The 10,457-nt window shown below is 42.6% G+C and overlaps 1 pseudogene; it reads left to right on the top strand.

Annotated features, from left to right (window-relative positions):
• The first annotated feature begins 936 nt into the window (after window positions 1-936).
• Window positions 937-1,073, top strand: LOC146045093 (U2 spliceosomal RNA; annotated as a pseudogene).
• The last annotated feature ends 9,384 nt before the right edge of the window (window positions 1,074-10,457 follow it).

The raw sequence follows: 10,457 nt of genomic DNA, 5'->3' as shown, positions 1-10,457 counted from the left end.
CTGCATGCACTGACTTAGTTAGCAAGAGATATTTAATCTCTCGGAGCATATACACGGAGAGATCTGTGCTTACTTTCTAAGCAATCTAGTCAGATTGCTTAGAAAATAGCAAAAATTTGCTCCATGTGTACACCCCTTTACCCTCCGGAGTCCTGAGATGAATGCAGCAGCACTGTCGAAATCACTGGAAAAAATGCAATTTTTCCAGCAGTTGGTACATGCGCTCTAGTGCTCACAGGCAGTGGGCGGGCACTGCACTCTGGAGAGAGGAGGGTTCCCTGCCAGAGGATGCTACACAAGGGCCTATTCCTCTCTTAAATGCCCCTGCTGCTAAATATGTTATGTTAGTAATTGTTAACAGCAACATGTACAGAAATCAATTGACTGTATTTGGTTTGTAATTCTGGCAATATTGCATGGATGATAGAATAAGGTTAATGATTAATATGAAATAAAGGATAACCCTATACAAAGATCAAATTTGAGGAGCGTAGAGCCCATTAGTTTAGTAGTTATTTTCTCTGTAGGTTTTAAGGTTTAGAACTTTGCTGGTACTAAACTAAATTTACTTAACTGACACTTTTGGAACATGCACAATTAAACCCTGGGGGGCATTGGGAACTCACAGCAAGTCACAAATTTGAATTCTCATTAAACTCAGTGTGAATATAGGGCTTTAAAGTGATTTTTTTTTCTCCGAGGTTCAGAGTGACCATGATTTCAATTTACGGTGGTTTTTGACATTGTATTGAAATGAGTGGTTGCTGCAGGAAATATGTACAGCATGTACATGACTACATGCTCTACATATTTGTCTGCACCAGTCATATTGCTACAATTAAGCAAGTACACAAACAAAAGGGATGACAAAGGACCTGACTTTGAGTTGGAGCTTGGTGCATATGTGTGTGTCATTTGCAGCTCATGTATATGTAAATCGCTTCTCGGCCTTTTGGCTAAGATCAAGTGTAGTATCTGTTCTTATCAGTTGGGTATGGACTGGCCTCTGGCAGAGAATAGAGAAAGGTGAGACTGAGTAGCTGCTCTGATGGGCGGAGGGTGTGGGACCCCTCTGTTTTTTCCCGGGAGCAGTGAAAAGTCTCACTGAGTATCTTCACCTCTGCCTTTGGTAGGAGGTGTTGTTTCCGTAAATCCACTGGTAAGAGGGGGGGAGAAACACTGGGCCTAGTAGTTTGACTCTCTTGACGGGGTTTGTAGCCCCCGAAGGATGAGTCAGCGAAAGGCTCAGTCTAGTATCCAATCCCAGGGAGCGGAGAAAGGTTGGGACTGAGTAGATGGCTCCTGTTCCAGAGGTTCGTAGCCTCTGATGGGGAGACCGCGAAAGGCCCAGCTTAGTACCTTAACCCTGGGAGCGGAGAAACACTGGGACTGAGTAGATTGCTCTTCCGGAGGGGGTGCAGCCCCTAAGGGAGTCTTTCGAAAGGCCCAGTGGAGTACCCATTCCCATGCCAGGGGCTGGAAAATGCCTGCTGGTGAGACGGAGAAAAGCTTGGTCGGACGCTGAAGGGTCGGCTGCCTGGAGCCCGAGGCTGCACTGTGCCCCCGGGGAAACTCGGGGGTGCCTGATTTGCACTGGTGTCCAGCACCATGCACTTTATGGCACACACACTGCGCACTTCCCTCTAGGTTAGGCTACACGTCCTTACCTCGTCCTTTTGGATGGGGTAGGACAATTTTTTACACCCCCACCCCGGCCTTCTGGCTAGGGCCTCTTTTATTTATTTCTTTGATTTGCACTTTTGAGCACTTCACGTTTTTCGTTAGTTTGTCACGTTTTTTTGATTTGGGTAGTGCGGCTGTCCCTAACAGGCCTTCCGTTCCCCAAACGTGGCTGGGACTCTTCACCTTTTGGGGAGAGTCCCGGTCCCCCCGAGGGCAACCCCGAGCCGCAAGGCGGAGGGAAGCCTAAGTCGGGTCTCTCCAAACCTTCGGGTGCGGAGGACCCACCGTCCAAAACCCTTCCGGGGGTGGAGGAAAAGCGGGTCTCTCTGAGCTTCGGCGAAGAGGACCCACCGATCCCTTTTTTCCCTTCCTTGGCCTTATGGTTGAGGGGGGTTAGGGGAACCATGGGGCCTTTCTCCTTTGGGAGAGGGCCCACACGTTCGTACGGCTGCCCCCTTTGCACGTGTTTAGGCACAGCACTGGTGGTGGTGGGAGCACACCTCGGGCTCCCTGAGTTTCTTCAAACTCATGTATATGTAAATATTTGTAAATACAGCTACAAGTCCATCCTGTCAGTCCTCAGCTGCAGCATAGCAACATGCAGCTAATCGCGAGGTTTCCTGTTGCTGAATGAGGGCCCAGAATACTGCACTCAGTGAGGAGCCAGGATCAACATGTGGGTGACTATGTGCAAAGAAAATACAGTATAAAATAAATGAATACAGTATAAGGGGAAGGGGGCGAGCAGCAGAAGCATTACAGATCATGTGGGGGTTAAACATTATTAATACTAGTGGAAGGGGGCTGTTAAATCTTAATAATACAGCAGCAGTTAGCGATTGTCTGCCAGACTGCAAGCTCCAGTTAGCTCACGAGCCGGCAACATATTTCAAATGTCCGTCGGCGGTTAGTAGTATTGGAACTGAGCGGACACTACAAAGGGCCGTGGCAGTGAGTGCTCTCCTCCCTTATTCTCTACTCACTAGCACTAATATGGGAATTCTCAAATGGGCACAAATGTGGGCAATGTGTAAGTGGCAATACTGGAGAAATTATGTGCAAGGGACATTACTGTAATAGACATTACAGTGTACGATAATGGTCATTACGGTGTGCAACAATATGTAATGGGCATTATGGTGTGCGGCATAATGTGTAATGGGCACTACAGTGTGTGGCATAATGTGTAATGGGTACTGTAGTGTATGACAATGTGTAATTTTTTATAACCTGGGATGAAATGCCGGGTTGGTCGAGCCTGGCTATTGAATTTGGTTCTTTCACTTCGCACCTTGACCTGACAATAACCTGGGTTATAAATGCGATCTAAATGGGGTATAAGGGGCTCTACCTGGTGCAAAGCATACATGTGGCCCTACTATGTGATGTAATGTGAATAACAGACACTACTGTGACACTATTCTGTGTCGATGCCACTTTCCACAAAGCTATGCCCCAAATTTTTGGCGCCCGCCTTCATATAGGCGGGCGCCTATATGCCAAATATAGGTTTTAGCCACCATTTATAATGTATCCTAAACTCACAAATTATCATAGATTATACTGTTCCCAGACTAGCAGATTTCACAAAAAAACATGAGAAGTGATTTGGTTCATTCAGTCCAAGAGGGGTTACTGCATTGAGTGAGTGCATCCAATAGGAGTCTATTTGAAGCAACCTCTTTTCCCAGTCTTTTGCTGATGGGGACGTGGTCGATAATCTTCTATGATGAAGAGGCCAGGGAATGTCTAATTTCCTTGAAATGCCTGGCTACATGCTGATCAACCTCCTTATGGATAAGGTTAGTGGTAGATGCTCAATCAGTTCAGTAATACCACTCAGGTGCATGCAAGGGAGGGGTTAATACTGAGTAAGTAAAACAAGACATAGTTTCCCCCAGCTCACTGAATGGTATTAGTAACCAATCTTGAACACTACATGATAATAGAATTCAAAGATATTGGTTACATATATCTGCGCAGGTGTATGATATGCCCCCAAGCCACGTCAAGGCTTCTCTGTATATTGGGGGTCCCTAGTGCTATATCTAGGTGCAGGGTGCGGCACCCCACAAAACTAGCATAAGCAAGAAAGCCCAACTGCGGTTCTTCATCACCTCAGCAAAATGTTGTGCTGTGCCATTCCAACAGACCAAAATGTTGTCAATATAGCAAAAGGAAAATAAGCATTTATCTTGAAATGCAGGATTTCCCAAAAAACCTCTTGATCTACGCCATACATATAGATATTGATAAAAGAAGGTTCGACATGCAACCCCATGGCGCAGCCCCTTCATTGCACAAAAATAATATTGAAAAAAAAATTAGTTATGCACTAGGGTCTTTTCCAATAGACCAACAACAAAAAATCAATATATGGTCCTTGATAGTTTTGACTAAGGCTGATAAATGAATGTACACTGTCTAACCCCTGCCTTTGGGGTATACTTGTATAGAGTGAAACAACATCTATAGTACAGAGTAGAACCTGTAAGTCCATATATCTGACAACATATTTGAATCTCGTAGGAATGATGGTTCTTCTTTGCAATCAGAGGAACCACAGGTTTATCTGTAACCAGATGTCTTTTTGTTTTTTCTGTAATCCATTTTTGTAATACCTCTTACTCCAGAAAGTGATCCAATTTTATAGTCTCTGGTGGGATCAAGCCATCTGTACACTTCAGTCACTCAACTGTCTCCTCAATTCGTCCTTCTATATAGATATGTCCTGGATGACTATGGCACCTTGTCAGCCAGTCTTATTACAATAGAGTCACCCTTAATGCTGCAAACTCATGCACTAAAAGATTGCCATCCTACTCTCTGAAAATAATTATTTGAGTTTAAAAATTTTCTGAAACTGCCACAACATTTTTTTCCTACAAGGACTTTTCCACACTGTCTGATGCATCTGCCTACCACAAGGATCTGAACTGCAGGGATTCCTCAGATAGTACAGACATTGTCCCTTGATATATCATCCGTACTGAGTGCCTCTCTATCCTACATGCCTTATCATTTCAGTTAGGCTGCACTACCGATGCTACTAATGCCAGTATGTTCTTTATATGTATGTTCAGTTTGCAGCACAGGATTCACATCTTTATTGTGTTCAATTGTACCCCTGCTCTACCTTTGTTATTATCTTTGGGCTTTCTTAAAGTTGAAATCATTTATATGCCCTCTACTATTCACTGTGTGTTCTAACTAACCACAGAACTAGAGAGGGTGAAGTGTTCTATGTTTTCATATTATTCATTCATTCGTACCTGAAATATAGTACAATTTGTTCCAACTATTAATTTGTCCTTTATTTCTGGGGTGGTCAGTTAAGTGGGTGCAGGACCCCCCGGAATACATACTTCTTTACAAGAATGTTGTTAGCATACGTAGGAAGTTGGGCCATGGATGCTCATGTTCTATTCTGTTTCTCCCCCCCCCCCCCCAATTTACCAACCCCCTCCCTATCCTCTCCCCGCCAATTTCCTTGCTCTACTGCAACTTTTTACGCAACCTGTCTTTCCTGGTTTGGTATGCTGAGAGTGTATCTCTTGGGACCTCACATCTCTTTCATTGGTATACATTCCACAGTCAAAAGTAGAAAAATGTTGCTTTATTTTGACAAAAGGAATGCTGACTTTTTCTATTTACAGGAGATGAATCTGTCACCCCCAGAGACTATGAAACTCCAAATGCTCGGCTGGACTGTTGCTGCATCATCTTCTTACAACTCTAAGGTGCAAGGAGTGGTTATTCTAGCCAAATGAGCCCTACTGCTGGATGTCAAGCAGGTATTCGCAGATGAAGGAGGTGAATATGTCATAGCCAAAATCACTGTATTCGGGAAACATTTTACTCTTGCTAACATTTATGCCCCAACCCCGTATTCTAAATATTTCTAAATGATAGCTTTATTTACACCATATATACACAGTAACCTCAACATTGGTGGGGATTTTAATTTATTTAAATCTATCTATTAGGCAGGTTGAATACTAATACAGGGTCCATGTCACTTTCCAAACTGGATGTCCCATCTTTTGCTAAAGCCCTAGGTGTGGTTGATGTCTGGCGTGCTGCCCACCCCGCTATACCTGTCTCTCCACTGCGCATGGCTCTCTCTCCTGTATCAACTACATATTTCTCTCACATACACTTTTTCCCCTGATATCTACTTCTCACATCTCTCCTATTTTTCTTTCTGGTCATGCTGTGGTTGACTACACCATCTCCTTCCCAGAAGACCCTGGTTCCTCTAAATTGTGGAGATTTCCATATACAGTAGATTCTGCAAACCCACCAAGTTCCACAAATTGCTGGAGATCACTTGGGAGGTTTTTTTGCACTGACAATGCTGAGCTTGCTCTTTCCAATCCAACCTTGTTTTGGATGACTGCAAAAGCTGTACTTAGGGGCACCATTATGTCCTTCACCGCAGCCTCCACAGGAGTATTCCAAAAAATACCTTTTGTTACAGGGCTCTTTGACTGAGGCCTTTCAACAATTTAAGATGACCCCTTCCCCCCACCACAAACAATTATACCTATCTGCTAAATCACAATTTGATGAGTACCTATCTGAAATGGGAGAGCAATATCTTTTTACTGTAAATCATAAGTTCCACAGATTTGGTAATTAGACCGGTCACCTCCTCACTAATTTGCTGAAGGGATCACAGAAACCTGCAGTTGTACACCCTTTACGCATGGCTAGAGCTTTTTTCCCCATCTCCTTCCCTTAAATCTTCACCACCCCCCTCCTTATGTTCTCAGTCTGAGATCTGGGACTCTCTACAGTCCCATCCCTGATGGCAGATATGTATTTGCACTGCAATCCCCCATTACTTTAGACGAGGTTAATTTGGCTATTAGGAATCAAAAACCCAATAAAGTCCCTGGCCCTGATGGCTATGATGGTGATCTTTACAAAATACTGCACTCATGCCTAAGATAGTCCCAATGCTATTTTCAGTTTTTAATGCTTTGTTTTTCTCTAATATCCCCCCTTACACTTTAACTCTGTTGTTTTGAAATTACTACCCAAGCTAGATCGAGACTTCTACGTGGGTATGGATAGCGCACGCAGGGTGGGTGTGATGTATGTTAAGAGGGGGAGAGGGGGGTTGCGGAGGGAAACAGAGGGAGAGGATGGGGTAAGTGGGGAATGAATGGATTGATGTGTATAAAAAAATGTCTTAAACGTATGTGTAGGTAAAAAGATGGTCTTTTATTGATAATAATACAATGGGGGATGGGGGGTGTCAAGGGTTGACCCCAGGTCAGGATGGTGGGGTGAATTACAGTTCTGGTCCTTTGATCTGGATCCAACCGCTATATACTGCGGGGTGGTTCCTGATCTACGGTATCCTGGGGTCTAAATAGTTAATGCCTGGATGTCTGGTCCAGGTATTTCTAGCTGTACCTATATGGAGCCCTTTGCAGGGATCAGGGTGCCAACAGGACCCCTTTGTAGAGGTATTCAGGCAGTGTCCTGGAAGAGGGAAAAAGAGTGTGTGCTAGTAATGGCGTCTTCCAGGACACTGCCTGAATACCTCTATTCCAACAAAAGTACAGGCAAACACATATACTTACACCCAGCTGCACACCATATAGGAGACATATGTCCGGGCAAGGACTTATGGTACAAAGGGGTCCTGTTGGCACCCTGATCCCCGCAAAGGGCTCCATATAGGTATAGCTAGGACTTACCTGGACCAGACATCCAGGCATTAACTATTTCGACCCCAGGATACCATAGATCAGGAACCACCCCGCAGTATATAGCGGTTGGATCCAGATCAAAGGACCAGAACTGTAATTCACCCCACCATCCTGACCTGGGGTCAACCCTTGACACCCCCCATCCCCCATTGTATTATTATCAATAAAAGACCATCTTTTTACCTACACATATGTTTAAGACATTTATTTTATACACATCAATCCATTCTTTAACCACTTACCCCATCCTCTCCCTCTGTTTCCCTCCGCAACCTTCCTCCCCCTCTTATCCCGCATCACACCCACCCTGAGTGCGCTATCCATACCCATGTAGAAATATTATCTAGGGGTCTCTTTGTGGACAGACCCCAGGATTAGCAGCACCACCTACACACCAGGCAGAGCGCAATATACTCTATATCTCGAATAGATCGAGACTTATCCTTGCCTGGCTTCTACCGACTTATATCCCTATTCGCTTTTTGCGAATGATATGCTCCTATTTGTGTCCGACCCATTGGTATCAATCCCAGAGATCCTAAAATTAATATCTGAGTTTGGCAGGGTTGCTGGATACAGAATTAATATTACCAAATCTGAGCTGCTACCTTTAAATTGTCTGAGCTCCCTCCTCTCCTCTATTACCTCCTCACCTTTTAAATTGACACATTCCCATTTTAAATATTTAGGGGTGCAGATTCCTGGAGACAGCCATTTGCTGATTTGTATAAATTGAACTTTAAATCCACTATTACGAAGTTCATTACTATGCTAGATAGTTGGTCTGCCCTCCCCCTGTCGACTTTAAGCAGAATTGCCGTTCTGAAATCGGTAATATTGCCCAAATTGTGTATGTGCAACTTCTACCCTTTTCAATTATTGATCCAGATATGTGTCATTTAAAAAAAGCTTTGTCGCGCTTTCTTTGGAATGGGATGAGACCAAAAATTGCTGACTGGATGCTACACTGATTTACCATTGGAAGCAGCCATAGTTTACCCATATTCTCTCTGTGCTCTCCTGCATCCCAAACAATTCTGTTATTCCCCCTTCTGTCCTTAACCACCCACTCTTTCACAATATCTACTTCAGCTGAGTGAAACTACATAAAAAACACAAACTAAATCATATGGTCTCCCTGTAGGTAACCTTATGGGGCAACCCTTCCTTTATTCCTTCTTTAAACAACTCTTCTTCTCAGCAGTAGCAGGGGGGCTATGCGTAGTTAATCAAACGTTTGACCCTGGTGGTCACGTTTTGCTGTGTACCATCTTGAAGGACAAATACCTGATCCTCAACTCCCACTTTTTCATGTATTCACAGACACGCCACTACATACAGTAACTTAAGTTAGACTCTTATTTATACCCACCTATCTCTGTTATAGCAAAAGTCTTTAAACATATAGTCGAGGTCAAATACCCCTTCTCCTAATCCCCCCTCTTCATTCCCTTCTTTCCATTCAACACCTCCCCTCTAATTAACTGTTAACTGTTAACTGATTGCTATATTTTTGAAGTATGGCTATGTTCTAGAAGAATGAAGCAAAAGGTATATGTACAGACTCAATTGCCATACATATTCTTTTCAAAAATTATTTTTATAGTCAGGACATTCATTACTCCTCTATTGGCGCAAATATTTATGTAACCAAACTTGTTTACTTTGTAACTTTTTGTTCTGTATTCCCATTCCCTGTTTGTCATTCATTTATAAAAAAACAATAAAAATTGTTATAAAAAAAAAATACAAAAACCATTTTCTCTCACCTTTTATTTTAAATATTTTATTTTACATAATTAAGTAGAACCGTGAACAATAAAGACAATGTCCCAAATATCCACCATCAGTACCCACATGCAAGGAACGTATTGTATTTAGTTTATTTGAATTATATGAATTATTATTTGTGATTTAAATAATAGCATCTGGGCTTATGTTTCTCAAACCCTTTTCACACCCCACAAATAACCCGGTTCTCACCTGGGTTGTTGCCTGGTCAACCCGGGTCACTGTGCTGTGTGAAAGTGCTGGAAAAATCAGGGTCCAGCAATCCAGCAGTGTAAACGGGTAACCCGGGTCTGTGTACACTATAAGGAGGAGGCAGTGTCAGCTCCAAAGCTCTGCCTCCTCCCTGCCCCCCAATGATGTGCCATCACTCTGCCCCACCCCCATGTGACATCAGTGACCCGGGTTATTGCCAGGTTGCCGAGGGGACCTTCACCTCGCTAATGCCGGGTCGCTCCCGGGATGGACCCGTGTCCAAATCCTGTGTGTGACCTGGATTTGTAATTTAAAAATGGGTATCAGTATCATTGAAATTTGCTGTTCAGTTTTATTTGTATCTGTTTATATTTTTTGATCTCTGATAAATCTTCATCTTTATCTTGTTTGTTCCTAATGCAAGAAGATTAGACTGTATAATTTGTAATTTCATTTATGCAGTGCGCAATAATGTACAGTAAAAGGTAAATATTAAAGTACAGTCCCTTTAAGCTATCCCTTTAGTGATTATTCTGTATTTTACCTACTTACAGAAGCGTTCAAATTGATTATACTAACATGACGGCACCCAGGGCTTTACATTTCAGTTACTGTTAAAATTAAATCTAAAAGAATTCAATCTTTTATCTTTGATAATTGATTGACAGATACAGTTCAAGCGGCTTTCTAAACAGGGTCTTTGTTTGCGCAAAACACTTAAAAAAAAAAACCTTGCATACAGTACATAGCGTGTCCTTGTACTGCATGGTGTCATTTAAAATATTTTTTTATTTTTTTTTGGTGTATGAAAGCAATTATAGTTATAAATGGAAAAAGGGATACATGCAGCTCAGCGAATTACAATGAGTTTACATGTGCATCCTGATGTTTTCTTTTTAATCCTTGAGATAAAGGAGAAATGAAGGACATTTTATTCTCCTTCTCGGCTAGCTAAAAAAAAAAAAATATGTAAGCATGAAAGAAATGCAATGTCACTGAAAAACAGCACAAATATATTTACTGGTTCACTTCAGTACCCAAGGATACATTTAAGTGTTTACTGCCTCA

Source organism: Crinia signifera, chromosome 1 (assembly GCF_055691185.1).
Source record: "Crinia signifera chromosome 1, ASM5569118v1, whole genome shotgun sequence".
Classification (NCBI taxonomy): Eukaryota; Metazoa; Chordata; class Amphibia; order Anura; family Myobatrachidae; genus Crinia; species Crinia signifera.
This window is presented reverse-complemented; position numbering and strand designations above follow the sequence as displayed.